General features: G+C 38.1%; 1 long non-coding RNA gene across 1 annotated transcript in view; it reads left to right on the top strand.

The window, feature by feature from the left end:
* LOC149198854 (uncharacterized) overlaps nucleotides 1-14,696 on the top strand; it is a 50,775-nt gene extending 36,079 nt beyond the window's left edge. Inside the window, exons 2-3 of the long non-coding RNA XR_016253656.1 lie at nucleotides 14,355-14,391; nucleotides 14,503-14,696. This is a non-coding gene — a long non-coding RNA (uncharacterized LOC149198854). The remainder of the gene's footprint in view (nucleotides 1-14,354; nucleotides 14,392-14,502) is intronic.
* Nucleotides 14,697-26,949: the final 12,253 nt, after the last annotated feature.

Raw genomic sequence — 26,949 nt, 5'->3', positions numbered from 1 at the left:
CCCTTCTTGGAAAAAATGGCTTCCAGGTGAAGTGTTAAATCATGAAAAAATGAGAAAGACCCATTATAGTACTCGATGAGATATTTCCAACAGTGTTGATTTTTCGTCAAACTGAGCTATGGTTTGGTCACAATGGGCGACAAAAAAATTGTGGGTTTTTCTATGAAAGGACATTTTCTCTCCAATTTGAATTCATTTGCTAAGTGAGTTATGGTGAATTTGGAGAGGAGGAAGAGGCCCTAAATCTTGTGGAGATTGTAACGGACAAACCGACCATCAGAATCAGGATCTGTGACTTTTAGGTAAGTGGCCTTACTTGTCTAAATATGGTCTTAATGCTTCTTGGAATGATGGTTCCTGGTGAAGAATTAAGGGAAGAGGAAAACGAGGATGAACTACTAGAGGAGGTCTAGAATCATCCTCAACCACTAAGTCAAACATGGGGACTATTTGGACATAGAGTAGAATACTTGAAGATATGGTATCAAAAGTCTATGATATTTGATGTGTGTATGGCTTGCCGAGGAGGCCGGTAGGACAAACTATCTAAAGAATGGGAGGATAATCAACCATACCTAGATCCAGTGGAATCTAGGTTGAGACTTATGTTAATCAATTGAGAAAATGTCCAGGGAAAACCATCATAACCCCAAGAATGGGATATTACCTTGAAGCATATGTGATGGAGGGGACTGATATGGTATGCAAAGGTGGGAATGATTCCCCCTAGGAGGAGGAGTTTGCAGAGCGACATTGTGTTCTAAGTGCTCAGAAAAGGGATTCAAGCATTTCGCCCAATTTGGCATGAGATCCTCCAAAGGACGAGAATGAGATGTAGGGGCCTATGTGCGCCCCAATATGCTATGGGCGTACTGGATGTATTTAGAGTGGTGGACTCCAAATATGGGAGGAAGTATGCATGATGGTGCATATTGTTCCAAGGATAATCAGGGGTAGTCATGGCTTCCATGATTTCCTCATCATAATGGAAGATGGAGGGATGGGAGAAAGATTGACTACATGATGCGACAACTATACCTGGTGCATCAACCTGAAAAGGAAGGTTCACATACACATCATTTGGAATGGTAGACATCGAGCTAGTAGATGGAGGATCTATGGATGTTGAGACCTGGGATTCTATCAAAATAGGTTCGATAAAAGCATGTGCAGAAACCTCAAAAAGGATTGCCTGCAAGGAACTCAAGGATGACAATACGTAAAGGACATGGCCCGTGGAGTCCATCATCTCGAAATTGGGGGGGGGGAGGGGAATCATGATGGTGGGACCAGAGTCCCCCTATTCTAGTTTAGTAGTGGTACCAGTTTCCACAGGTAGATGAGTATGTGTTCCACTACGAGTGTTCTCGTATTCGCGAAGTGCCTCAAGGAAATCATGAAACTTGTCGAGATGAGGGCAGCAATGGGTGTAGTGGCCATGATGATCGCACAAGGTACAAGGGTGATTTGTGTGTAACATTTTGAGTTTCTTGGCTGGACTGAGTAAGGTAACATGGACCTCAGGGATATTTGACTCAAGGAACGTTTCGTGAACCAAAGTTTTGAGATGAGGAAGCTCAAGAAAATTATTGGTGGCATGCCCAAAAACTTTACACAAAGCGCACAGAGGTGACGACTTTGGGGCCTTGGGGGATGCAAAAGCTTGGGAAGCCTTATTCCTAGGTTATTTTCTTTTAGCTTTTTGATCCAGATTTAAATAGGAACGCAATAAAATATAGAGATAACCATAAAGACAGATATGCAATGGAAATAATACTTCATTTCATTCATGGAAAATACTGAAATATGCTTACAAATAGAAATAGAAATAACCCAGCTAGGGCGATGGTAGCTTATCTCTGAGAAGAGATGTGTCGGCTACATGCCTCTGAACTGTTCCGAACTGTGTTACAATGAGGCTCGAGGGCCTATTTATTGTTGAGAAAAAATGGAAAACCATTCACATTCTAAAACCTAACCCTAGAAGATGAAACACCAAATTGTGGGCCCCGTTTTTGGGTAAGTTGGTACATCAACTTCCCGGGGTCGCGAATTGGTCGTACTATCTCCTTTTGACGTGCATGATAGCTCGTTGGAAAGATATATCCGAGGACTACGACAGAAAAGACGATTTTTAGACAAAAAAATCGTTGGCAGTGGATTTCCCAAAAAACTTCGTTTAGGGCCTCAAAACGGCTCCGGAAGTTTAGGACCCAAAAAACTGCTAAAAATAGTAAACTGTGCTATAATTAAGGAAACAGGAAAACTGAAAGAGACAATTGTGGGGGTCCAAATGGGATAGGTGGGTGGCCACCAACATCCACCTGGATCACCTTTCCCCCCTGTCCGGATTCTTTCACAACAGGAGTGGGTTCCTGTTGAGGTTGTGATGGAACTGAAGAAGTGGTAGGGTCTGTAGGGACCTGTTGAACCGGGGTTAAAGCATGATAAGGTCTTAGTTGACCAGGAGGAATGCTTGTAGGGGGATCAATGTACCATACTGGGATCCCCAAAGTCATGTTCGGAAGGACCAGCAAAGCCATGATAGGAACATAAAGTATTCCCTGAGAGGGAAATAATAAACGTATTTGGCCTATAGGGTAATGTCTTGGAGGAATAGATCCTAAATGGTTGAGACCTGGAGGAACAGTTCCTGGTGGAAACATAGGAGAGGCACCCACAAATACAAGAGGTACTGGGGGGTGGATCCATATGGCTCAGTTGGGATGGAAACAACAGGGTGCTGAGGAGCTGGTTGTTGATCGGATGTACCAAACTGCTTGAGAGCAACCCGTGACGCTTGTAACATGAAAATACTCAAATATTTAGGCTCTGAGATGAGACGGGGAAAGCACCCAACAATGAAGAATCTTTGTATACTCCAGGTGAAACACTGGTGAGAGGATTTGAAGACTGCTTATCTGAAGTTGATGAGATAATGGACTCGGGGGAGGTCACAGATGCCGGCTCATAGTATGTCAACTGATTGATGGTAACAATCTTCCCTTCGTGTGGAAAGCACATCTTGTAGAAAATCGCAGATAAGATGACTGACATGGCATATGTGTAACTATGACCCAAGAGAATGTTGTAGTCTAAAGGGGCATTAATAACCTCAATGTCTACATGGACAATCTTGTCTGCAAGAGTCACTGGACAATTGCGATACATCCAAGAGGTTGGGAGGAATTTCTGTCCTAAGCATGCAAAGTGATGGTGGATGGGGACAGCTCAGGTGACTTAAGTTGTTTCCAAATGGCATCGGACATCACATAGGTGGATGCACCTTCCTCAATAATGCATCAGGAGATGATGGCATTACAGACTTGGACTGGTATCTAGAAAGAAACAGATGAAGGAAATGGAGATGTTCGGATGTATAACCTGGGAAGAAAATTAAACGATCATCGAAAGGATCTACTGCACCCAAAGAAGTTAGTAGAGCTTTCTTTTGAGATGGGCACGACTGGAGGACTTCAGCGTCGACATGGCAGCAGGTGATTGTGCCAAGTCATCTACTATACTATATTTATGGGCAAGTTGGTTAGAAGTCACGTTACGATGTAATGTTCCCTTTGGAGATCTTGGGAATGGCCTCAACTTTAGGTTGAGGGATGTGTAATGGACCATTTGGTGTCATAAGAAACTTAGTTAATGCTTTGTTTTTGGACTCAGTGGCAGACAAAGTCGATGGATTGTCATATTGACGTGACCGAGTTTGCAGGTTGATATCTAAGGGATTAGCCTCATCATGATTATTTGGTAGTCACCGGGACCAGAAGGTTGGGGGGGATGGGCTGTTTGACCTGGTTAAGGTTGAGAAAAAACAAATCCTTGCTGAGGAAAAGGATTCGTAAGAATTTCCAGTTGAGATGGTACAGGATTCTGAGGTGATTGTTAACCTCTAGAAGCTACTTAAGCTTCCCACATTTGGCACATCTAGGGTAAGAGAGGAAACTCATATGAATAATGGCCATGTACACCGCAACATGCACAAGGCTTATTCGTACGAATAACCTTGTTCTTCTTGGGTTGACTTCCTTGTTGTTGGTTGTTGGTGTTAGGTTGGTTCCGCTTTTGTTCACTAGGTTGATTACCTTGATTACCCTCATTACCCTTGTTACCTTTCCCCTTATTCTTTTTCTTCAAATTTTGGGGATTGGTCGCACTCTACTGTGCAAACACTTGACCCAAGGGGGCAGTGGCTGCTAGGGCTGAGGATGTATGGGAGGCTACAACACTAATGCTTGAGGGGCTGGAGCACTTGGTTGTGCATAGGGAGGAGCAACGGTTTGGTAGACAGGTTGAGGATTGGTTGGCCTTGGAAACATGTTACTAGCAGAAGGGGCATAAGTGTTGGAGGAATTGATGCCCCCCTGTGGATATCCATAACTTTGTTGAGTATATGGAGAAGGATGTGAAAGGGTTCCAACAATACCATCGACGGTGTGAGATTCCCTTGGTGCATTGGCACCTCCAAGATGGGGAAGGTCTGGAATGACGGTATAGACATAACTGGATTGCGCATAAATCAGGTCATATCTCAAAGCGATTTGGAGAGCTTCTTCCTCTATCTGAGGAAAATGAGACACGACATATTTTCCAATGGTTGATGAAAGGCTCCTAAGAAACCAATCTAGATAGACATGGTCTCTGAAGGGCAGGGCACAACATGTTCTCTTCCTTCTACACCACTCTTGAACATGGTAAAAAATGTGAGTGGTAGAGGAATGACAAAATGAGGTCAATAGCTCTGTACCAGTGTCGTATCAGGGAGGTAACTAAAAATATGAGAGGAACACCTTAGCAAGCATCACGAAAATGGAATGAGATGCGACAGGCTAGTCTACATACCATTTTGTAGTGTCTCTAGTGAGCGTGCATTGGAATAGACGAAGATAAATGGAGTCATCGGTAATGGAGTTGGATGAACACCACATGTGGAAGTAGCAAACATGATTGGTAGGACCCTCTCTAGAATTACCCTCAAAATTTGGGATGTTTGAAGGAAGCTTAGTCGGCATAGTAGGACAACCAACATCGTGGTGTATTGGGTCGTTTATCAACTCGCTAAAATCCAGGAGACTTAACCCAGCCATAAAAGGGAGCATGGGGGTTGTTGGAATGGTTCCTGAGGTTTTTCCACTATTTGTGACCACTAGGTTGAATCAGAGCCAACACCAGGTTGGGGTCCCGCACCAGATGTCAGTCCAGACATGGTGACGATATGCGTTGAAGGATGCTCGAAATTAGATGAGGAATCATAAGAACCAGGAGAAGAGCAAGTATGGGGACTCAGGGGACTATGAACTCGAACCCTGCGGGGAGGAGTAATATTCCCAACAGAAACTGGGGATGAATGCCTAAGAGTCTCCATGATAAACGCCTTGGTGGCGCAATGGTGGTAAGACACACGTGACATGTAAATGGTGAAGGGAGATCAACAATATGCCTTTGTCTCTATGAGGGGAGATACATTTATGATGTTTAGTCTTGGCTTGGCAGTGTAAATCAAGTGCCCTTCACTTAAGGTGTGCTTGTGTTTGCTAGTGTGTTTATTGATTAAGCCCAGATCGTGTTTGAAAAAAAAACATCTTGCTGAAAATAAACTGAAATTAACAGTAGAAAATGAATAGAAAAACAATTAACTAAACCCCAGTTTTGCAAACATTGTGTTGGTTGGTGGCAAAATCAACTGAAAACACACTAAAAATCGTCAAGATATCTAAGTGTCAGTGTGACTGGGATCAAATGACACTAGGCTACTGGAAAGTGGTGTAGCTACAACAAAAAACTAGAGAGGAATATTGTTGCAAAAAGATAGGGAGATGGGTGAAAAACCTAGGGAAAATGATGGGATCTTAAGGAAAATGACCAAACAAGGTTTAAAATGAAACTTTGGATGGATGGAACTTGTCTTTGGAGATATGAAACAAAAGGGTACATATATGGAAAATATGGCTGAAAGTGTTGTAGAAACTCATACTTCTTACTCAGCTAAACTCCTCCTATAAAGGTGGAAACATACTAGAAGCCCTAAGGGGATAAATTCCACTTTGACGAGTAAATTAGAGTAGATCAAGGCCTAAGTAGGATGAGACAAAGGTCAAACAACCCAACATAAAACTCTCGACAATACGTAGAAACAGATCTGATAAAAAGTCAGAAACCCTAAAAATCGCATAACTGCACTATTTTCAAGGGGGAACACACTTTTTGGGCTGAAAGGTGCGCTCTGGACTCCAGATCACACTTTTTGGGCAGAAAAGTGTGATTTCTGCTGCTTGATTCCTGATGGGAGAATCTCGGAAAAAAACTGTCGTCTTTGTTGTGGTTGGTTCCTGTGACCAGCGGAAAAGACCAGAAAACTTACGGAAGTAAGAAATTTAACAAATATAGGGTTAAAATATAGTAAACAACATTAAGAGACTAAAAAAAGAAGAAAACCTAAGATGAAAACTAAAGGTCACCCAGGTTTCTGGATCTGAAGTAAAAACTAGTGGAATCGCCAATTTTGTTATAGTGTTTTCTTCTCAAAGATGTATGAAAAGAACCCACTTAAGACTGTGGATGACAAACAATCTCAATAATATAAATGGCTGCTAAACATTGTAAATCTGCAACAATTGATAGAAACAAAACTTGCCAAAGTCTTGATCTGTGCCACAATCATAGTTAAACAACAAAAAGAAACAGTAATAACTCCAATCATCCAATGGAAACCAGATATACAAAGAATATATTTTATTATAACGCCTATGAAGGGAACAAATAAATGTTACTAGCCCCCCTCTATGGGATGGGTTCTTGGCTATCCTCAAATGTCTTCATCTTGTGTAGAGTCTCTCTCCTCTATAATGTGTAAACCTAGCAAATAAAGTGTTTGATCTCAATGGGAACCAGGAAAATTTTAAGGATGGTAATTTTTCTTAAAGTTTAGAAAACTCGACGAATCTTACTAGTCCCTATTATGCAAATTGTAAAATGTTTGGTGATATTTTTTGTAAAAGTACTAAAATTTCTAATAATTTTATATAGTCTCTATAAATTTTTGGCGATTTTTGAGGTAAAATAATTTTATCCTATAACATTTGGGCGAATAATTTTTAGAAAAATTGGAAAATAGTGAATCTTTTTTTTGGAGAAACCATGGAAAATTAGCTCATCTGCGAATGTTAGCCCCTAAAATTTTCCCTGATGGGAACTCAAATGGAATAAAAATGGTGTGCGACAATGAAAATAATCAAAGTTACAAGAGAGTGCAACATTGAAAATAATCAAAAGTAAATAATGAATGGAAAACCCTTCTATTTATAACAAAATATTGAGTTATCCTTGAATAATGAGCAATGTTAAAATATTATTAACCCATTCTTGGAATAACCACTAGGAATATTTTATTATATTTGGTTAGGAGGGAAAAAGTATTTAAACTTTTATTTAGAAATAATAAATAAATAAATGATTTATTTATCATCTCAAAAAATTGGTTAAGGAATAATAAACAAATAATGATTTATTTAATTGTTCTTGAGGGATTAATCAAATTTGACAAGGAACAATAACTAATTAGTGATTAATTAATAATTCCTAGAGAAAAATAAGATAATTAATAATTTATCTGTTGATTTTTCATAATTGGGTCAAATATGACAAGGAATAATAATTGAACAATGGTTTAATTAATTATTCCTAGAAGAAAATCAAATATATAGTGATTTATTTAATTATTTTTCATGAGTTTAACTATAAATTACTTAACAAAGGTGGTTTGTTAAGTAATTTCTCATAGTGAAAGCAATTTTACTATGGTAAAATTGGCTTTACATGGTGTGCTTAGATCCATCTAGTAAATTAGGTTCGATGATAAATTTTTTGGTGATAACATATTACCCCCCAACGTATGAGTGTTAGGAGAAAAATGTATGACTGAAGTACGTTGTAAAGACACAATCATTAGACAACAAAGTGGGGAGAGAGAGAGAGACAGAGAGAGAGAGAGACCAATAGAGCTAAAGCAAAAGAGGATAAGGATAGAGGGGGTGAGACCAATGCAATTCTCCTTTTGTGTTGTGGTACTAGAGCTCAATGAGGCAGGGGAGGCATACCTATACATGTTGAGATAACCTAGTACACAAATAATGGCGCACCTAGAAACATAAAACTGAGTAATGAAGTACATGTTGAATGGTGCATGACACACTAGCATAACTGAGCCAAAAAATAATACAATGTGTCACCGCGCTACCCAAATATGGATATTGATAAGTAAATGAATTTTCTCCCAATTTAGGGCTTTGGTTCTCCCCACTAGTTAATTTTCCCCTTGGCCCTCAAACCTAAAGTCCTGACCACTAGTTTCTCTCTTCTGTTCTTGAATTGAGTCTATGGTTTTGGGAGTATGTATACTATTTTGAGGATGATGAGGTCATGAGACAGAGGAAATAGAAAATTATGACCTTAATATGGGGTAATATTGTTTTGTGGACCTGTTTTTCATGTATCCCTCTGCGAGTTTGATTTTTCTTTCTCTACTTTTGAGATTAGCTCTTGAATAAATGTTTTCCTCCCTAAATATGCGCTCTTCTTATTCCTTTTATAACCTGTTTTTCCTGTGGATTTATTAGAGTGGTCGTGTTTGGTATCTCTTCTACTCACACCCTACACATGGACCCTATGTGTAATTATCTCACACCCTAAGTGTCTGAGATTCTATAGTGGAGAGCCCGCTCAGGTATGTTAGAGTGATGTGTAGGTTCCTATATCTCATCTTATCGCCCAACATCTGTAAAACTGAGAGCACTTTTAAAGAAAATTCAAAATTTTTTACGCACCCTAAGTGTTCTAATGATCACAGTGGTGAGCCTGCTAAGGTATGTTATATCAATGCGTAGGTTCTTACCTCTCGTCTTACTACACAAAACTTGTGCACTAGAAACACTATACTAGCAAACCAAACTTGTCTAATTGTATCGTCAACTACCTTCCTTGGAAACGACGCAAAATGTTGTGCCGGTTTAATCACTGTTTAATTTGACTGAACTGCAACCATTTAATTTTCAACCAGGGTAAGTCTGTTTATTTCAAAGGTGTCTGCACTATTTGTGCCGATACATAACAACCAAAGAAAGAAATAAAAGAACTGAAAGAAATGTTGCTGAACACAATTGCAGAACTTAAAACACTCATGCAGAAATTAAAAAGCATTCTACAGGAATGAAATTACTCATCACACTTCATGTTTTATCAAGAAACAGGTGCGCCACACACAATATTAATGAAACTGTATCAGTTGATCAAACATTATAGTTCTAACCAATCCTATGTAACAACATATAATGAATCTGAAAAATAGAAGTAAATATGCTCTATGAATTATACAATGACAATAATAAACCCACACTTAACAAAAAGAAAACAATTAATCTACTACTATTGTTGCAATCCCTACTAAAGAGGATGACCCTTCTTCCCTGGCAAGGTGTAGGGATGGAATGAGAACTAGTTAGGAACTCAACATGAAATCTGTAAAAGCATCACCATAGATGTTCTGTATTAAAAATAATTGTGAATTACAAGATCAAAATGCCGATATTGTCTTGTGTTTCCTATTCCCTTTCATGGAACTGAATCCTTTTATAAAGTTTACATGCCCAAAAATAGGGAACATATCAATCATGAGAATCTTATGATTCTCATGCTGATCGATATTAAAAGAAAAATAGAAATTGTTACAAACTGTTTCTAAATACAAGGCCAATTCAAGTTACATCGTCCTCTAGAATCATAACCACTCAGATCCTTTGATCGCCTATAGATAATTCATGCTACTTGACAACTACCTCGTGGAATAGTACCCACAGCCTTTGATAGTTGTGGTGTAACAACATCTCGTGATGTAACAACAACTTGAGGTGTAACAACAAAAATGTAACAACAAATATTCAGAGTATAACTGTGAGTAATAGCAAAACTATCCATCCTTTGGCCTTGAGTTCATAGGCAACACCTGAAAGGAAAAGAACTAGAAAACTTCTTCCACACTCACCCTGGTTAGCCATCAAAAAGACATCACTTCATTCAATATTCAACAAAAATGGAAAAATAATATGTCAAAGCAAGAGTTTCTCTTGTAACCAGGGAAAGTGATAATTAGGACATAAAGTTCACACGTTTAAAGAGAAAAAGGTTAAAAATGGGGAAATAGGTGTCTAAAATATGCTCAAGAACTTCACCCAACAAGTATGATGAGAGAAACGTTGATTGAGGACACCGAGCTAGCTCTTCCTCCCTGTTTGAGTTCCCAGGGTGTGGAATTGAGCTAGAGGGTTCCTCGGGTTGAGGGAACTCTAGACAAGAGGGTCGTAGATGTTGCTCCCATATATGTCACCCATGGGATGTGTGTGATCCTTGTTCATTTTGACAAGTTGAGTATTTGTCCTCTTTGTTCGTTATAGAGTATACCTTGGTTGGCATCACACCCACAAGCAGGGCTTGTTGGGATTGTCCCTCCCCGTCTGGTCAATGGGTTGAGGAGGCCTGGAGGCATGTGATCCTTGCCTCTTGGTAAGTCGGGTATCTCATCTAATATGGATTATGATGCAGGTTTTCTACCACATGACTGCTTAGAGTCGTCGATGGGAAGATCAATAAGAAATAGGATTGGGTTGAGATTATTTCCCTTATGCAATTCTGGGTTGAGAATGAGCTCCCCGATGTGATTCTAGGATTGATATGTGCTCCTCTATGGGGTTTGATATCATATTTCTCGATATGGGGTTGTAGATGTATGCCTCCCCCATGATATTTCAGGTCAAGATGTGCTCCCTAATGTGGTTTTAGGTTGAGATGCACTCCCAGATGATATGCTCTTCGATGATGATGTGGGTCGTAGAATTGAATCTCTTCTAATGTGATTCCGGGTAGTAGCAAAGGCTCCTTGATGAATAGAAGGTTGTAGAATAAGCTCCCCTACGACAACAAATTCTTCTTCTTTTTAGATTTGAGAATGTTCAACATATGAGAAGGGTCAATCAAGAGATAAGCAAGAATAATAAAGAGATGAATTGAGATGATCGATGTCGATATGTGATGATGAGATACTTGAGATTGGATATGATTTGATGACAGGATATTCATGACATGATGCGGGTGGAATTCTCCCTAGTTGAGAGGGAGTGTTAAAATATGAAACTATGGTCAAATTCCACTTTGGACAACTAATTTTATGGATATTATGATTGCATTGAATTCCTCTTTTCGAGAGGACCAAAATCGACCAAAAGATCACTCAAATCAGATAAGGGAAAGTGTAATTATGAAGAAAATCCCAGATGTGCATATTTGATAAGGTTGGCCCTAAATAAAAGTGGATACCCTTAGAACGATATAAATACAAGTCGAATCTAGCTCATTTGTACATCATCATGAGACACTCTTCTATCTTGGTTTTTGGGTCACACAGGTCTGAAGCTCTTCCGAAAAGGGACAAGTTTGCTTGAAGATGAAATCACAGGGTCTGAAGCTTGTAGTTATGTTTTAGGGTTTTGGGCGTCATTCACTAGCACAACACAGGAAGAAGTTGACTGCATTTTCTCACGCAAAATCTCACCCATGTGACTAGAACCTTCTAGTCGCACATAAAACTGTCCATCTATGTGATTGGGAGTTAGGATTTCAGAATCTCAGTCGCTCACTTGCCATAGTCCAAATCCGACCCAAGTCGCTCGCATGTCAGGATTAAGGGAGTGATTGGGATGCTACAGTCGCTCGAATGACTCCTCCTCTGTGTGACTAGGAACTAGAAGTTGAAATTTCAGTCTACCGAAGTTTTCGCTCATTGACCACAGACAGTGACAGTTCATTATAGGATTTTGAATCAGATTTTTGAGTATAAACATGTTTGGGTTCATTTCATAGATATTGGTAGCTAATTTTTTCTATATAGTTGTATGGATGAAGACATGGATCATTTTACTCTCTCTTTGCTGAACATTTTATGAGAATATAATAAGAAGAATAATTTGGAAGGGTTTTCCCCCTTTCGGGGTTTTTCCCTGGTCTTGGACCAATCCTGGTGTCTCTATGTGTGAATGATATTCTTCTATTGTTCCTTTATTATCTAATGCATTGGTGATGATGATATCGTTCTTTCTATATAGTTGCATATGGTGCTGAATAATGATGTAAATCTGAATAATGTTATGATGTCATGGTCTGAAATTGGAAATGATAAAATGAAATTATCAAAGAAAAGAACAATATAGCACTAAGAAAAATTAGCATTGTTCACTTGCTGCTATGGTCATGTTTGAATCAAGACACAAAGATGTTTTTCTTTTCAGTTTTGAGCTTGTGATAAATACGAAGAAGCATTTGTTCGATTTCATTCCTAAGGTATTGAGGCTACTTTTGCTTGAAATTTTATGCGTGAGGGAATTGGAAAGACTCCAACCGTGGTAGAAAAGTAGAAATACACAATGTCCAATAATATTAGAAAAAAGTATAATGAGTTTATGTTCCTTGTGACAGTGACATATATTTTTACTATAAGGGAACATGAAACTGTTTGAGTATTCAATCTTGAATATCCATTCAACTCCAAATAAATAAATGTAACTTGAAAATAGTATACCTTTAAGTTTATTTGTACTTCTGTTAAATTAAATTGAATTGCATTGTAAATTGGTGCATTTTTGGTAGAAGTAGGTACCCTATATTTTCTAAGTTTTCCAACATTGTCATTAAGTTGGCCATATGGAGGATCAACGTTTTGATATCCATTCTCAAGTATTGACACAACTTGTAATGAAATGTTTGTAGGTTTTAACCCTGTACTTCAAATGTATTTTTAATAAAGCATAGAAGGTGCAATGGAAAACACACACATAAACACAAAGATTTTATCCTAGAAAACCAAAATTGGGAAAACCAACAAGATTTTTCCCAATATATATTTGTCTCTATATAATAGTACAATACAATATATATCCATGACATGCATCAAATTCCAATCCATTTACCCTGGATTAGAATATAGTCATGGTTCCTTAAATGAGATTACAAGTCGATGGGAAAAGCCACCATGCACCACAAAATTGGTTTTATAAAAAACTGTACCAAAAACAAATGCAAAAAAATCCCCAGTATTTTTTTTTGGTGGTACTACCCTCGAACCCCCATGCAAGGGGGTTTCCATCCACTCTTTCACAACAAAATTTTTTATAGCACATGAGGATATTTGTGCAAAGAATATAACACATACCCAAAATTCTCCTACTTCTTGTTGTCTTTGCACATAGGTTGTCACAAGAGTACATGATCAACCATCTAGGACAATAATGGCCATTGTTTCTCAACTCCAAGAAAACATCCCAATGCTCACAAATTTTGTTAATGAATCTATAGCATTCTTCAAAGTGTCCACTTTTTCCACCACCACTCTAATGATACCTCACATACACTCAATTTTCTTTTTTTATTCAATGATTATTATTTAAATATGCAATTTCTTCTTTCCACATTATTGTTTTCCTTTATTAATAATAGAATTGAATAGTACAAAATTCTGATATGTTATTTTTTTCCTCATTATTGTTCTACAAATATCTTGCAATATTCCAAAGTTTCTCTTTCATTATAGGTGAATCATTTATATTCTAATGTTTAGACTAAAGAGATTTACTTGGCTTGGAAACTTTCATGGTAAATCGACACTTCCAATCACCTCTTTCTTGCCATGAAAATAATTATGTTGATTTTTCACTAAAATAATTTTCTAATTCATTATATGACTCATTTCTAGGACCAATACCTATACTCTAATGCCTCATAAATATGGTTTTTGTACCATTTTGTTTTGGTTATCGCATATAAGAATCATTCCTAACTCATTACCAATGTTATAACTTTCAATCAATTTATATTAACGAGCCTATGCTATCATAATATAAATTGCATCAAATAAATAACATTTTACCATATAAATAGCTTATTACGCTCTTTCATTTTGAACGTGGTATTAATGTTTATGATGTCTGATTCGTATTTGTGTTAAGGTCCAAACATTTAATATAGAACTCTCCAGACCTCATTGCCTTTGCGCATGGTGCTTAACCATAATAACCATGTGTCATATCTTGAGCTACCAAATCAACGTTCGAGATTGTTTCTTGTGTAATCTACGATGGCGATTTAGTTTAATGACTGCCAGACATTTACCAATTCTTCATTCATTATCCTTATTTTCTTCTGCCGCTTCTTTCGCTATGAAACTAGGGTTTCAAGTTTAATTTTTCTTTGCCGTTCTTTCCCAAAACATTGATTGCTAATTTATTTATTTTTCCATTGTACAGGCAGAGGGAGCACCTGCAACCTTAAATCTTAATTCATGTATCTCATTCTTACTCTTTTACTGTTATAAAAAAAATATATAAACTCTCTCTGTTTTCCTACACCATTTTTATTGTTGGTCACTTATTTTATTTGCAATTTGTGTTAGAGGTACCAACATTAATTTGGTTGTATCATATTCTTATGAATTACTTTCTCCAGGATGGATGAGGGTTTATTTCGACTTATTCGTTTCTTTTACAGGTCAGAGTTTCCCCACTCTTGGTCTCTTCTCTGCATGGACGATAATTTTTCGACCAAATTCTCAATTGTTTACTCCTATAAATGTGTTTTTTTCTACATGAAGACCAAATTCTCAATTGTTTACTCCTATAAATGTGTTTTTAGATGTAATTTATAATGCCTTCTCTAGCACATAGTTCCTCCGGAACAAGAATATATTCAAGAACCTCTTTGATGTATTTTTTTTTTCTAATGAACAAGACTTTATATATATATATATATGTATATATAACTTGTATCTTATATCTGATACAAAAGATGCAAATGCCTCGTATATCAATTGGCTCTTCTTTCAGTTTAGTATTGTAGAAAGTCCAAAACAATTTCCTTGTGTATTTGTTTTATTTTGAATAGTTAGTACTGAGAGATTTTATACTGTTCCATTTATACCTCGAAGAGTCTAAAAAAAATTAAATTCCATGGAGGTTTTTACATCTATTTTGAGTTTATTATTTCTTTAACTCATATAGAGTAAATAACTTACTAAGGCCTTTTCTTTTTTATTTATTGTTGGGAAAGTGATTTTCTTATGGATAAAATACGGTTATATATATATATATATAATTTCTCTATTGTCACTTTTCAGAGATTTTTCTGTGTAAATGACCCTACTTGGTCTGATGTTCATACTTATGTAGAAACATTCATGTATATAGATTTATAATTATGTGCCAATGGTAATTTATCATTTAACACCAAAACTAACCAGTTTGATACATGCCTATATTTACATTTGCATTCACCATTTTTATTTTCTTTTCCTACTGTGAAATTCATGCATGTTGTATAGTTTATACCGTACATAATAAATAATTAAAAATAAATGATATTTAAAATTCTAGTAGAAACCATTTTTCTTTCCTTTTTTTCCCCATTGTATAAAAGACTATAAGTAACACAACTAATTCTATTTTCTTGACAAATAAATAAATACAACAGTTAGAGATACCAACTTGAAACATTAATTTTTTTTCTTGAAATTAATAGTCAACTACTTAGCTCCTCCCAACCTTGAAACTGCTCACAACCAATGTCCCCCTAAGCATTCCAAGCCTACAAATCCTTTCTATTTTCTACTTTTCTTCTCTTCAATCTCTTATGTTCTGAGGATTAGAAAAAAACAAGGAGATTTTTTTTTATTCCAAACCATCTACCTCTCTTTTGGTGGTTAATAATTTTCTTTTCTCCACCTCACTAACATGTGGAAGGTAGTTATCGACTCATTAATAAGCTCCTATTTCCCACTCTTGAGGACAACACCCTATCTTCTAGGAAACAATTAATTGGCTAATATCATAATTCCTCAATTAAATCCAATCATCCAGATTAGATGTCTAGGACTTCTTGATGGGTACTAACACTTTACAATAATTTTCAGCCTTATCTCTTTCAACCATCTCTACTCAACAATTAATTTTCCAAATTTGTCTTTATTCACAAGAACAAAAATTACAAATTTATAATCATTTATTATCAGTGATAAATTACTGATAATTAAAATGCTCAAGTGTATTTGAAAGTAACATAACAAAAAACACACATATGCATATTTAATTACAAAAATTATCAAGCCAAGTGATATCACATCCTCGCCCACTTGAATTTGACATCGTCCTAGTCTTTGATCAACATTTTTTTGGAATACACTCCAATCTTTCATCCAGGAAGAGAAGGATATGCTTCTTTAAAAGCATCCTCCAACTCCCAAGTTGCTTCCTTTGGACTAAAATATTTCCATTGAACCTTCACCTATGTTACATCTCTATTTCAGAGTTTGAATACCCTTCGGTCTAGAATACATATTGGTTATGATAGGAACCCTCCCCCTGGTTGTACCTGTACAACAGTCTGATCAATTACATGAGATGGGTCGTGCACATATTTTTTTAACAAAGATACATGAAACAAATTATGAATTTTAATATTAGTTGGTAGGGCTAGATGATAGGCTACAGGTCCAATTCTAGCTAACACCTCAAAAGGTCCACAATATCTAGGTGACAATTGAGCACAACTTCCAAGTCTGAGTATAATTTTCTTGGTTTTGACCTTTAAATAAACATGATATCCCACATAAAACTCTTTCAGAACTCTTTTCAAGTTTTCATACCTTTTCTGACGATCTTGGGATGTTTCAAATTCTGTTTAACGTACTTGACCACTTCTTCCATTTCATTTAACATATATGGTCCCAATACTAATTGATCTTTAGGATGATCCCAACTTAAAGGTACTTTGATATTCTTCCATACATAATTTCGAAACGGCTCATTTTCAAGGAGGTTTGATACCCATTATTATAAGAAAATTTGGCTAAGTGAAAATAGTCTTCCCATTTAGTCTGTTTATCCTTAACATACATCATTAACATATCCTCCAATATCTTATTGGTCCTTTCTATTTGGCCATCAGTTTGAGGATGGTAAGATGTACTAAAGTTTAAATTTGTTCCCATACCTTCAAACAACCCTTTCCAAAATTTGGATGTAAACTTTGCATCCCTATCTGAGATTACAATTTTAGGTATTCCATGAAGTCTGAAAAAATTTCTCATGAATATTTCTGCAATTTTTATGGCTTTAAAAGTGGATTTTACAGGGATAAAATGTTATGCTTTACTAATTTTATCAACCACGACCATAATGGAGTCATGTTGCCTCCTAGTATTTGGTAGTCCAATAATGAAATCCATTGAAATTGTCTCCCATTTCCATTCTGGAATGGGTAGGGGTTGTAACAACCCAGCAGGGTGTTGATGAGAAGCCTTAACTTGTTGAAACTGTCTCATTTTTCATATTTGGCAAGTAAAAATCCTTTTTGAATGTAGTAATCAAATTTTTGTAGCCATGATGGCCAACTCTTGGATTTTTGGGCAACTCATCTAAGACAAAAAAATTCATATTTATATCATTAGATATATAAATTCTACCTTCTATATATCTTGGCTATCTATTGAAAAATCACTCCCCTCCTCATTCAATTCTTTTATTTTCTGAACTTTTTCCTTGATTTTCATATATCCTGAATCAGAGTTTGAAACTATTTTGATTTTGTCTATGATCAAAATTTCTTGACCAACTTGTTGTTGATGTAGCACAAATTTGATTAAGATTTCTTCTTAAAGCATCAACTATTTTGTTTTCCTTTCCTTTAATATGTGTAATCTCAAAATCATATTCACTAATAAATGCTAACCATCTTGCTTGTCTAGCATTTAGATTAGGTTGATCAAATAGATATTTGAGACTAACATTATTTGTTCTCAACTGAAATTTTCTTCCTATAAGATAATGTCTCCACATTTTGAATGCGTCAATAATGGCTGCTAGTTTTAGATCATGAATTGCATATTTTTTCTAATGCTCTTTCAACTTTCTAGATTCATAACAAATAACCTAACCATTCTACATTAAAACTCTCCCTAAATGATGCAGGAGCATCCAACACCCTTAGTCAAAGGGAGGAATCCAAAGCGGAGCAAAGAGGAAGACGTGGACTAAGGGAGCAAAACAGGGAAAAATTTGTTTTAAAACAAATTTAAAGATGGAATGGATAAAGTCTCGAGGAGACTTATTAATGTAATCTGCCATGTGTTTATATGCATGTATGCGTACCAAGAGCTTTAAGGCTTTTGTTAGAGGATTGATTGGATCCTTTCGTGATCCGATCCAACAATGTTTCCATATATATATGTGTGTGATGAACCTATGTGTTCAAGGAGGGAGAGACAGAGTGATATATAAAGCTTTGTAAACCTAAGTGTTAAAATGTAGTCGAAAGGAGACTCTTTTCTAAGGCTGAAATGCCTTAGCTGTAATTGTGCTACGTATATTATAATAAATATGTGTTTTATGTTTCCAACATGTCTGTGTAGTATGTCTCTTTTCAACTCTGGTTCGTGTATGTGTGCTGAGGGTTTAATCCCAATTGTGAAGTGTTTGATCGACCATCGATGGTGATTTAACAAAATACTGTTATATAGATAATTGTTCTGTCATGTGTTGGCGGAGTGTGGTAGAAGAAAGCCTGAGAGAGGTGTAAATCCATCAAAGGCAAGCAAAACCAAGTCCAAGAGGAGGCTGAAGAATTGATACACATGGACCGTTAGATTTGGAAGATCAACGGCTTGGATGAAATTGCAGAGGATCAGAGAGTCTTATCACGTTAGCGGAACCCATTGGAACAAGAACTGGAACGAGCCCTGTAATAGAGCGATAGTGATATGCGGTTAACTGGCAACCATCGGATTGAGGATCCAGATCGACGGTTTAAATGAAATCGACGATCGCATATCGGGGAGGTCAAAGAACAGTGGTTTACGGAGTAGCGATACGCCAATGGCCGATAATGCGATATTGTGATAAGTCGATCAGCGATCGGAGCTTGGGGTGATCGGAGGACCCGACAATATATGGATTTGGGTCTATAAGATTTGAAATCCGGTTATGTGTGCTGGAGAAGGTTTTCCCATGTTTCCTTTGTATTGCGTTAAATGATGGAGACCCCGATTTTAAAGGAAAGTTTCGATATATGTGCTCACCGGGGTTTAAGGCTCAACTCGTGTTTGTAAGCTCTTGATGTTAATAAAGGCTGATAGTGTGGTGGCTCTAATTCTTGTGTGGTCCATGATTTTAAAGGCTTATAGCCTCAAAACGCTTCCGATAGGCTTTGTGGGCCATAACCCACATGCCTCAAGATCAATTTCTTTAGGGAAAGGGATTTTGGTGAACTCCCAATTTCTCTTTCCGGTAAGTGGTATTAGAGTAGGGAAAGTTTTGTTGCGAGAAGAAGGATTCCAGAGAGAAAGAAGAAGGAGCATGAGGTACAGTTGATAAAGCTGGAGAGTTTATGGTCTTACTATCGTACAGATGGCGGTAGATGAAGGTGAGACGACTTGCAACAAACCTAGAGCATAGAGTGCTCATATGGTTCCAGAGGAAAGAACCTAGAGGATGCCAAAAGACCGAGTCAGGAGGGATTAGTGAGGTATCGTGTAATGGAGGAACACTGTTACTGTAGAGGTTTGGTTGCAGCTCACAAAGATCATAAAAGCAATTACACTGAAGAAATGCAGTGGGTAGAATTGCTAAAGACAAGAAGCATATGACCAGGAGGTCATAAATTTTGTGCCTCAGGAGTCTGATACAGGAGCATCTAGCACCCTTAGTCAAAGGGAGGAATCCAAAGCGAAGCGAAGAGGAAGACGTGGATCAGGGGAGAAAAACAGGGGAAAATCTGTTTTAAAACAGATTTAAAGATGGAATGGATAAAGTCTTGAGGAGACTTATTAATGTAATTTGCTATGTGTTTATATGCATGTATGCGTACCGAGAGCTTTAATGCTTTTGTTAGAGGATTGATCGGATCCTTCCGTGATCCAATCCAACAATGTTTCCATATATATGTGTGTGATCAACCTGCATGTTCAAGGAGGGAGGGACAGAGTGATAGATAAAGATCTGTAAACCCGAGTGTTAAAATGTAGTCGAGAGGAGACTTTGTTCTAAGGCTGAAATACCTTAGCTTTAATCTTGCTGTGTATATTATAATAAATATGTGTTTTATGTTTCCAGCATGTCTGTGTAGTATGTCTCTTTTCAACTTTGGTTCATGTATGTGTGCCGAGGGTTTAATCCCAATTGTGAAGTTTTTGATCGACCATCGATCATAGTAGGATCGATGGCGATTTAACGAAATATTGTTATATATATAACTGTTCTATCATGTGTTGGCAGAGTGTGGCAGAAGAAAGCCTAAGAAAGGCGTAAATCCATCAAAGGCAAGAAAAACCAAGTCCAAGAGGAGGATGAAGAATTGATACACAGGGACCGTTAGATTTGGAAGATCAATGGCTCTGATGAAATCGCAAAGGAGCGCAGAGTCTTATTGCGTCAGCGAAACCCATTGGAACAAGAATTGGAACAAACCTTGTAATAGAGCGATAGCGATATGCGATTAACTCGCAACTGTCAGATCGAGGATCCAGATCGAGGGTTTAAATGAAATCGGCGATCGCATATCGAGGAGGTCAAAGAACGGTGGTCTGCGAAGCGGCGATATGCCAATCGCTGATAATGCGATATCGCGATAAGCCGATCAGTGATCGGATCTCGGGCGGATCGGAGGACCCAACAATATATGGATTCGGGTCTATAAGATCTGAAATCTGGTTATGTGTGTTGGAGCAAGTTTTCCCGTGTTTCCTTTGTATTGCGTTAAATGGTGGAGACCCCGATTTTAAAGGAAAGTCTCGATATATGTGTTGGCCGGGGTTTAAGGCTCAACTCGTGTTTGTAAGCTCTCAATGTTAATAAAGGCCAATAGTGTGGTGGCTCTGATTCTTGTGTGGTCCATGATTTTAAAGGTTTATAGCCTCAAAATGCTTTCAATAGGCTTTGTGGGCCATAACCCACAGGCCTCAAGATCAATTTCTTTAGGGAAAGGGATTTTGGTGAACCCCCGATTTGTCTTTCCAGTAAGTGGTATCAGAGCAGGGAAAGTTTTGCTACGAGAAGAAGGATTCCAGAGAGAAAGAAGAAGGAGCAGGAGGTACAGTTGATAAAGCTGGAGAGTTTATGGTCTTACTGTCGTACAGATGGCGGTAAATGAAGGTGAGATGACGTGAAACAAACCTAGAGCATAGAGTGCTCATATGGTTCCAGAGGAGAGAACCTGAAGGATGCCAAAAGACTAAGTGAGGAGGGCTTGGTGAGGTATTGTGTAATGGAGGAACACTGTTACTGTAGAGGTTTGGTTGCAGCTCACAAAGATCATAAAAACAGTTCCATTGAATAAATGCAGTGGGTAGAATTGCTAAGGACAAGGAGAAGCATATGACTAAGAGGTCATAAATTTTGTGCCTCGGGAGTCTGATGCAGGATAATCCAACACCCTTAGTCAAAGGGAGGAGTCCAAAGTGAAGCGAAAAGGAAGACGTGGACCAGGGGAGCAAAACAGGGAAAAATCTATTTTAAAACAGATTTAAAGATGGAATGGATAAAGTCTCGAGGAGACTTATTAATGTAATCTGCTATGTGTTTATATGCATGTATGCGTACCGAAAGCTTTAAGGCTTTTGTTAGAGGATTGATCGGATCTTTCCATGATCCGATCCAACAATGTTTCCATATATATGTGTGTGATCAACCTGCGTGTTCAAGGAGGGAGAGACAGAGTGATAGATAAAGCTTCGTAAACCTGAGTGTTAAAATGTAGTCAAGAGGAGACTCTGTTCTAAGGCTGAAATGCCTTAGCTATAATCGTGATGTGTATATTACAATAAATATGTGTTTTATGTTTCCAGCATGTATGTTTAGTATGTCTCTTTTCAACTCTGGTTTATGTATGTGTGCCGAGGGTTTAATCCCAATTGTAAAGTGTTTGATCGACCATCAATCACAGTAGGATCAATGGCGATTTAACGAAATACTATTATATAGATAATTGTTCTGTCGTGCGTTGGCAGAGTGTGGTAGAAGAAAGCCTAAGAAATGCGTAAATCCATCAAAGGCAAGCAAAACCAAGTCCAAGAGGAGGCTGAAGAATTGATACACAGGGGCCATTAGATTTGGAAGATCAACGGCTCGGATGAAATTGCAGAGGAGTGGAGAGTCTTATCGCGTCGGCGGAACCCATTGGAACAAGAACTGGAACGAGCCTTGTAATAGAGTGATAGCGATATGTGATTAACTCACAATCGTCGGATCGAGGATCCAGATCGAAGGTTTAAATGAAATCGGCGATTGCATATCGGGGAGGTCAAAGAACAGTGGTCTGCGAAGCGATGATACATCGATGGCCGATAATGCAATATCGCGATAAGCCGATCGGTGATCGGAGCTCGGGCGGATTGGAGGACCCGACGATATATGGATTGGGGTCTATAAGATCTGAAATCTGGTTATGTGTGCCGGAGAAGGTTTTCCCGTGTTTCCTTTGTATTACGTTAAATGGTGGAGACCCCGATTTTAAAGGAAAGTCCCGATATATGTGCTGGCTGGGGTTTAAGGCTCCACTCGTGTTTGTAAGCTCCCGATGTTAATAAAGGCCGATAGTGTGGTGGCTCCGATTCTTGTGTGGTCCATGATTTTAAAGGCTTAGAGCCTCAAAATGCTTCCGATAGGTTTTGTGGGCCATAACCCACAGGACACAAGATCAATTTCTTTAAGGAAAGGGATTTTGGTGAACCCCCAATTTCTCTTTCCATCACTAAACCTTCCTGACATGCATCTATACATACCACAAAATCTTGTAGGAATTTACAGGGTAATTTCCTCAGAAAGAACACCAAAAGGACACCGCTCACAACCAGATCACAGATCAATACACCAGTATTTTTGATGTGGTTAAAACCCTCAAAGAGGGAAACAGTCCACGGCCTGAGCCAACGCGGCCACTTCAGGCAATTTATTAATCAAAGAATGAAAATTTACATAAGCTTCTCTCATGCACGGATTACCCTACAAATGACCCTCCATGCGCTTTAAATAGAATTCATGGACCAATCGGGTGTCAAGCCACGGATCAAGTGTCGGTAATATCGAGGAGAGAATGAACCGTTAGATCACTACATATCGTGACCGTCAGATTGTAAGTTACAAAATGTACAACGGTAAAGAAACACACTTTACCTAACTCTATACCTAACTCTACACTAGACCAAGTTGTACTTAACTATTTCCTATGTGTCGGAATATCCTAACGTCCCCCCTTAAGAACAACTTGGGATAGGATTGAAGGATTTACAAATATGACACAATAGGAGAAGGAAGGAGGCACTAGAGCCTATCCCCCCTTAGTGACAACTTCCTGAACTCCAACCATAAATCGAAGTTTAGTGAACTTCGCCTCTGTGAGAGCCTTTGTGAAGATGTCTGCAACTTGATCATCTGTTGAACAATATTGCACTTCAAGAACATGGTCGTGAATGAGCTTTCTGATGAAGTGCATGTGTAGTTCAATGTGTTTGCTGCGCTGATGTTGGACTGGATCTTTGCATAGCTGAATGACACTTTGATTATCACACCAAAGTGTAGTCGGATGCTGCTGCTCAAAGCCAAACTCTGACAGGATCTGACGAAGCCACAAGGCTTCCTTACTAGCTTCTACGGCACCACGATACTCTGCTTCTGCTGATGAAAGAGAAATGGCACCCTGTTTCTTGCAATCCCATGTAATAGGTCCTGAACCAAGAGTGAACACATAACTGGCAGTAGACTTCCGATCATCAGGGTCACCAGCCCAATCGGAATCAGTGAAACCAACTAATAGAGGAGATGCTTTGGCATTGTAATGAATCCCAAACTGAATTGTACCTCGAACACAACGAAGTATTCTTTTAGCTGCTTTCCAATGACTTTCACGGGGGTTTTGCATGAACCGAGCAACAAGGCCAACAACAAAGGAAAGGTCAGGACGAGTATGGGTTAGATACAAAAGTTTTCCTACAAGTTGACGATATAAGGTAGCATCAACTTCAGGAGAAGTACAAGTGACTGAGAGTTTGACTCCAGACTAAAAGGGAGAAGGGGCTGAGGCGTGCCAAGAGGCACGTTTTTCAAAACTGTCCCGATGATGTTTTCCGAGTACACATCCGGAACAAACACCATCTCTGCAAGATACCATAGGAAGACTTGTCACCATATTTTCTTTACATAGATGCTGAAGGGAGCGATAGTTTAAGTGACCAAATCGCTCATGCCAAAGTTTGCTCACTTCATCGTTATGAGCAACAAATACTGAGGGAAGATTTGATGACCCAAAGTTGTGAAACTTATACAACCTTGTAGAATCATCAGCAATGCCAGTAGCCAAAATCTGTTTAGAATCTTTTAAGTCCTTGATTACAACATCATGAGGTGAAAATTCAACGATTTTACCTTCACCTGAATGAGTTATCTGATATACAGATAGAAGGTTGCAGGAAAAGGTGGGAACACATAATACATCATTAAACTGACCATTGTCTAGATGAACAGTTCCAGTCCCTACAACATTAAGAGATCTATCATCACCAACATATATATTTTTGGTGTTACAATCATTTAAAGAAGAAAACATGGCTTTGTTTTTGGCCATGTGATAAGAAGCTCCAGAATCAATGAGCCACTCATGAGAATGAGAAGAAGAAGATACATTTAATGCATAACCAGACCGAGATGATTGACAATGACATGCAGAAAGTGCCATTCCTGAAGATGAAGTTGAAGTTGAAGATTGACCCAAATGGATGTTATGCTTCTTCATTGCTGCTTCCAAGGCTTCCATCTTTTTAAAGCATTTTGATTCTAAGTGGCCATCTCTATTACAAAAATTGCAATGTCTATCAGTCTTCTTCCATTTGTTTTTATTGGTTTTATCATTTTGCTGAAATGATCTTTCATTTTGGGGCTGAAATTGCTTAGGACCCTTGTTTGGTTTAGGACCATTCTTTTTAGGATATGACTTTTTAGGATTCTTTGAATTTGGTTGCTGCTGGGCGGCTAACGCTTTCTTGGAAGAGTTTCCAAGATTAAGAAGACCAAGGTGTAAGAGTTTTTCTTGTTCTCTTATTAAAGAATCACAAAAAGAGTCAAAGGAAGGAGGCTTATAGTCTTTTCCTTGAGAAATGAAGGCTTCTCTTGTAGAATGGAAGGTGGAAACAAATACAGAGTAGGCTGGTCCCAACTTAGTAAGGATGGAATAAATAAGGTTACTATCTTCTTTCTTAACCTTAACACCTTCCAAAAGATATCTAAGGGTCTTGAACTTAGACAAGAAATCTTCAATGCAAGAAAAATTATTAGGGTCTAATGTAAGCAACTCATTTTCAAGTTGATGGGCTCTAATTTCATTTTTAATCCCAAAAACTTTATTGATTTGTTCCATTGCTTCATGAGGAGTATCAAGTTCTGCAATATGGAATCTAAGATTAGGAGAAATAGACATCCCTATCAAACCACGTGCTTGATCTTGTCTATTTTCCCATTTAGCAGCCTTGTCTTCATCTTTCGGTTTCTTTTCTTGGCCTGTGGCTATTCGGTATAGACCTTTACTTCTAAGTAAATCCTCCATGTAGGACAACCATTGGAAGTAGTTGGTGCTTTCAAGGGTAATTTGACTTTCCATTTCAACAAAAACTAAAGCTGAAGATGTTGAAAGTAAGTGTTCCAATGGATAGATCTCGAAAAATTAGGCTGGTTTAAAAAAAAAACGGCTCTGAAAAAGGCTTCCGGATGAAGAAGTTATGGCTTTTTGAAAAAAAGTTTTTGAAGTTGTCGACGAAGTGCGGGAAAGTGCGGAAATGAAAAAGTCCGCCCCCACAAAATGGAGACTTGAACCCAAGACCTCTACTCTCTTAAAATAGCTTTGAACCAATTGATATATACAAAAAATTAGAGAGAGAGAGAGAGGGGGGGGGCCTTGGGTTGCGTGCTTGCTTTGAAAAGGATCTTTTTCCCTACAAAACAAAAAACACAAAACCCAACACGGACATGCAAAGAAAACAAACCTTGCGGCTCGAAGTTAGCTTTATCCAAAAACTAAATATTTTCAAAAATTGAACCTTGCGGCTCAAAGTTAGCTTTAGCCGAAAAACTAAATATTTTTCTCAATGTTTCTGATTTTCCGAGATCACACTAAGGTGCAGGGAAAAGAGCATACGCATGAGAAAAATCCTTCCTTTCTGTTTCTGATTTGCCCAGATCGCACAGAGTCGTAGGGCAAAGAGCATACGCAGAAATGAAAGGTATAGATCCGGTTAAAAAAAAGCTAAATAAACCGAAACCGAAATAAGCAGAGAGAAAATAACAGTAAACTGCAAATAAAGGCTGTATACCTCTAGATCTTAAAAATGACGCAGCTAGGGCTACCGGAAACCTTTTCGCGTGAAACGAAAGGGGTTCCTCACTGGAACAGATGCTCCGAACACAACAGAGCAGTCCTCTAGGCCCGAAAGCAGTCAGAAACAGCAGATCTAGGAAACGACAGTCGGATGCAGTTCTACCGGCTTCAGATTTGGATCACCAACGGACGCGGCCCTCAAATAGCTCTGATACCATGTAGGAATTTACAGGGTAAGTTCCTCAGAAAGAACACCAAAAGGACACCGCTCACAACCAGATCACAGATCAATACACCAGTATTTTTGACGTGGTTAAAACCCTCAAAGAGGGAAACAGTCCACGGCCTAAGCCAACGCGGCCACTTCAGGCAATTTATTAATCAAAGAATGAAAATTTACATAAGCTTCTCTCATGCACGGATTACCCTACAAATGACCCTCCATGCGCTTTAAATAGAATTCATGGACCAATCGGGTGTCAAGCCACGGATCAA

The sequence above is a fragment of the Pinus tabuliformis genome, chromosome 2_1 (assembly GCF_031772625.1).
Source record: "Pinus tabuliformis cultivar Carrire ecotype Pingquan chromosome 2_1, CPIR1, whole genome shotgun sequence".
Taxonomy (NCBI): Eukaryota; Viridiplantae; Streptophyta; class Pinopsida; order Pinales; family Pinaceae; genus Pinus; species Pinus tabuliformis.
This window is presented reverse-complemented; position numbering and strand designations above follow the sequence as displayed.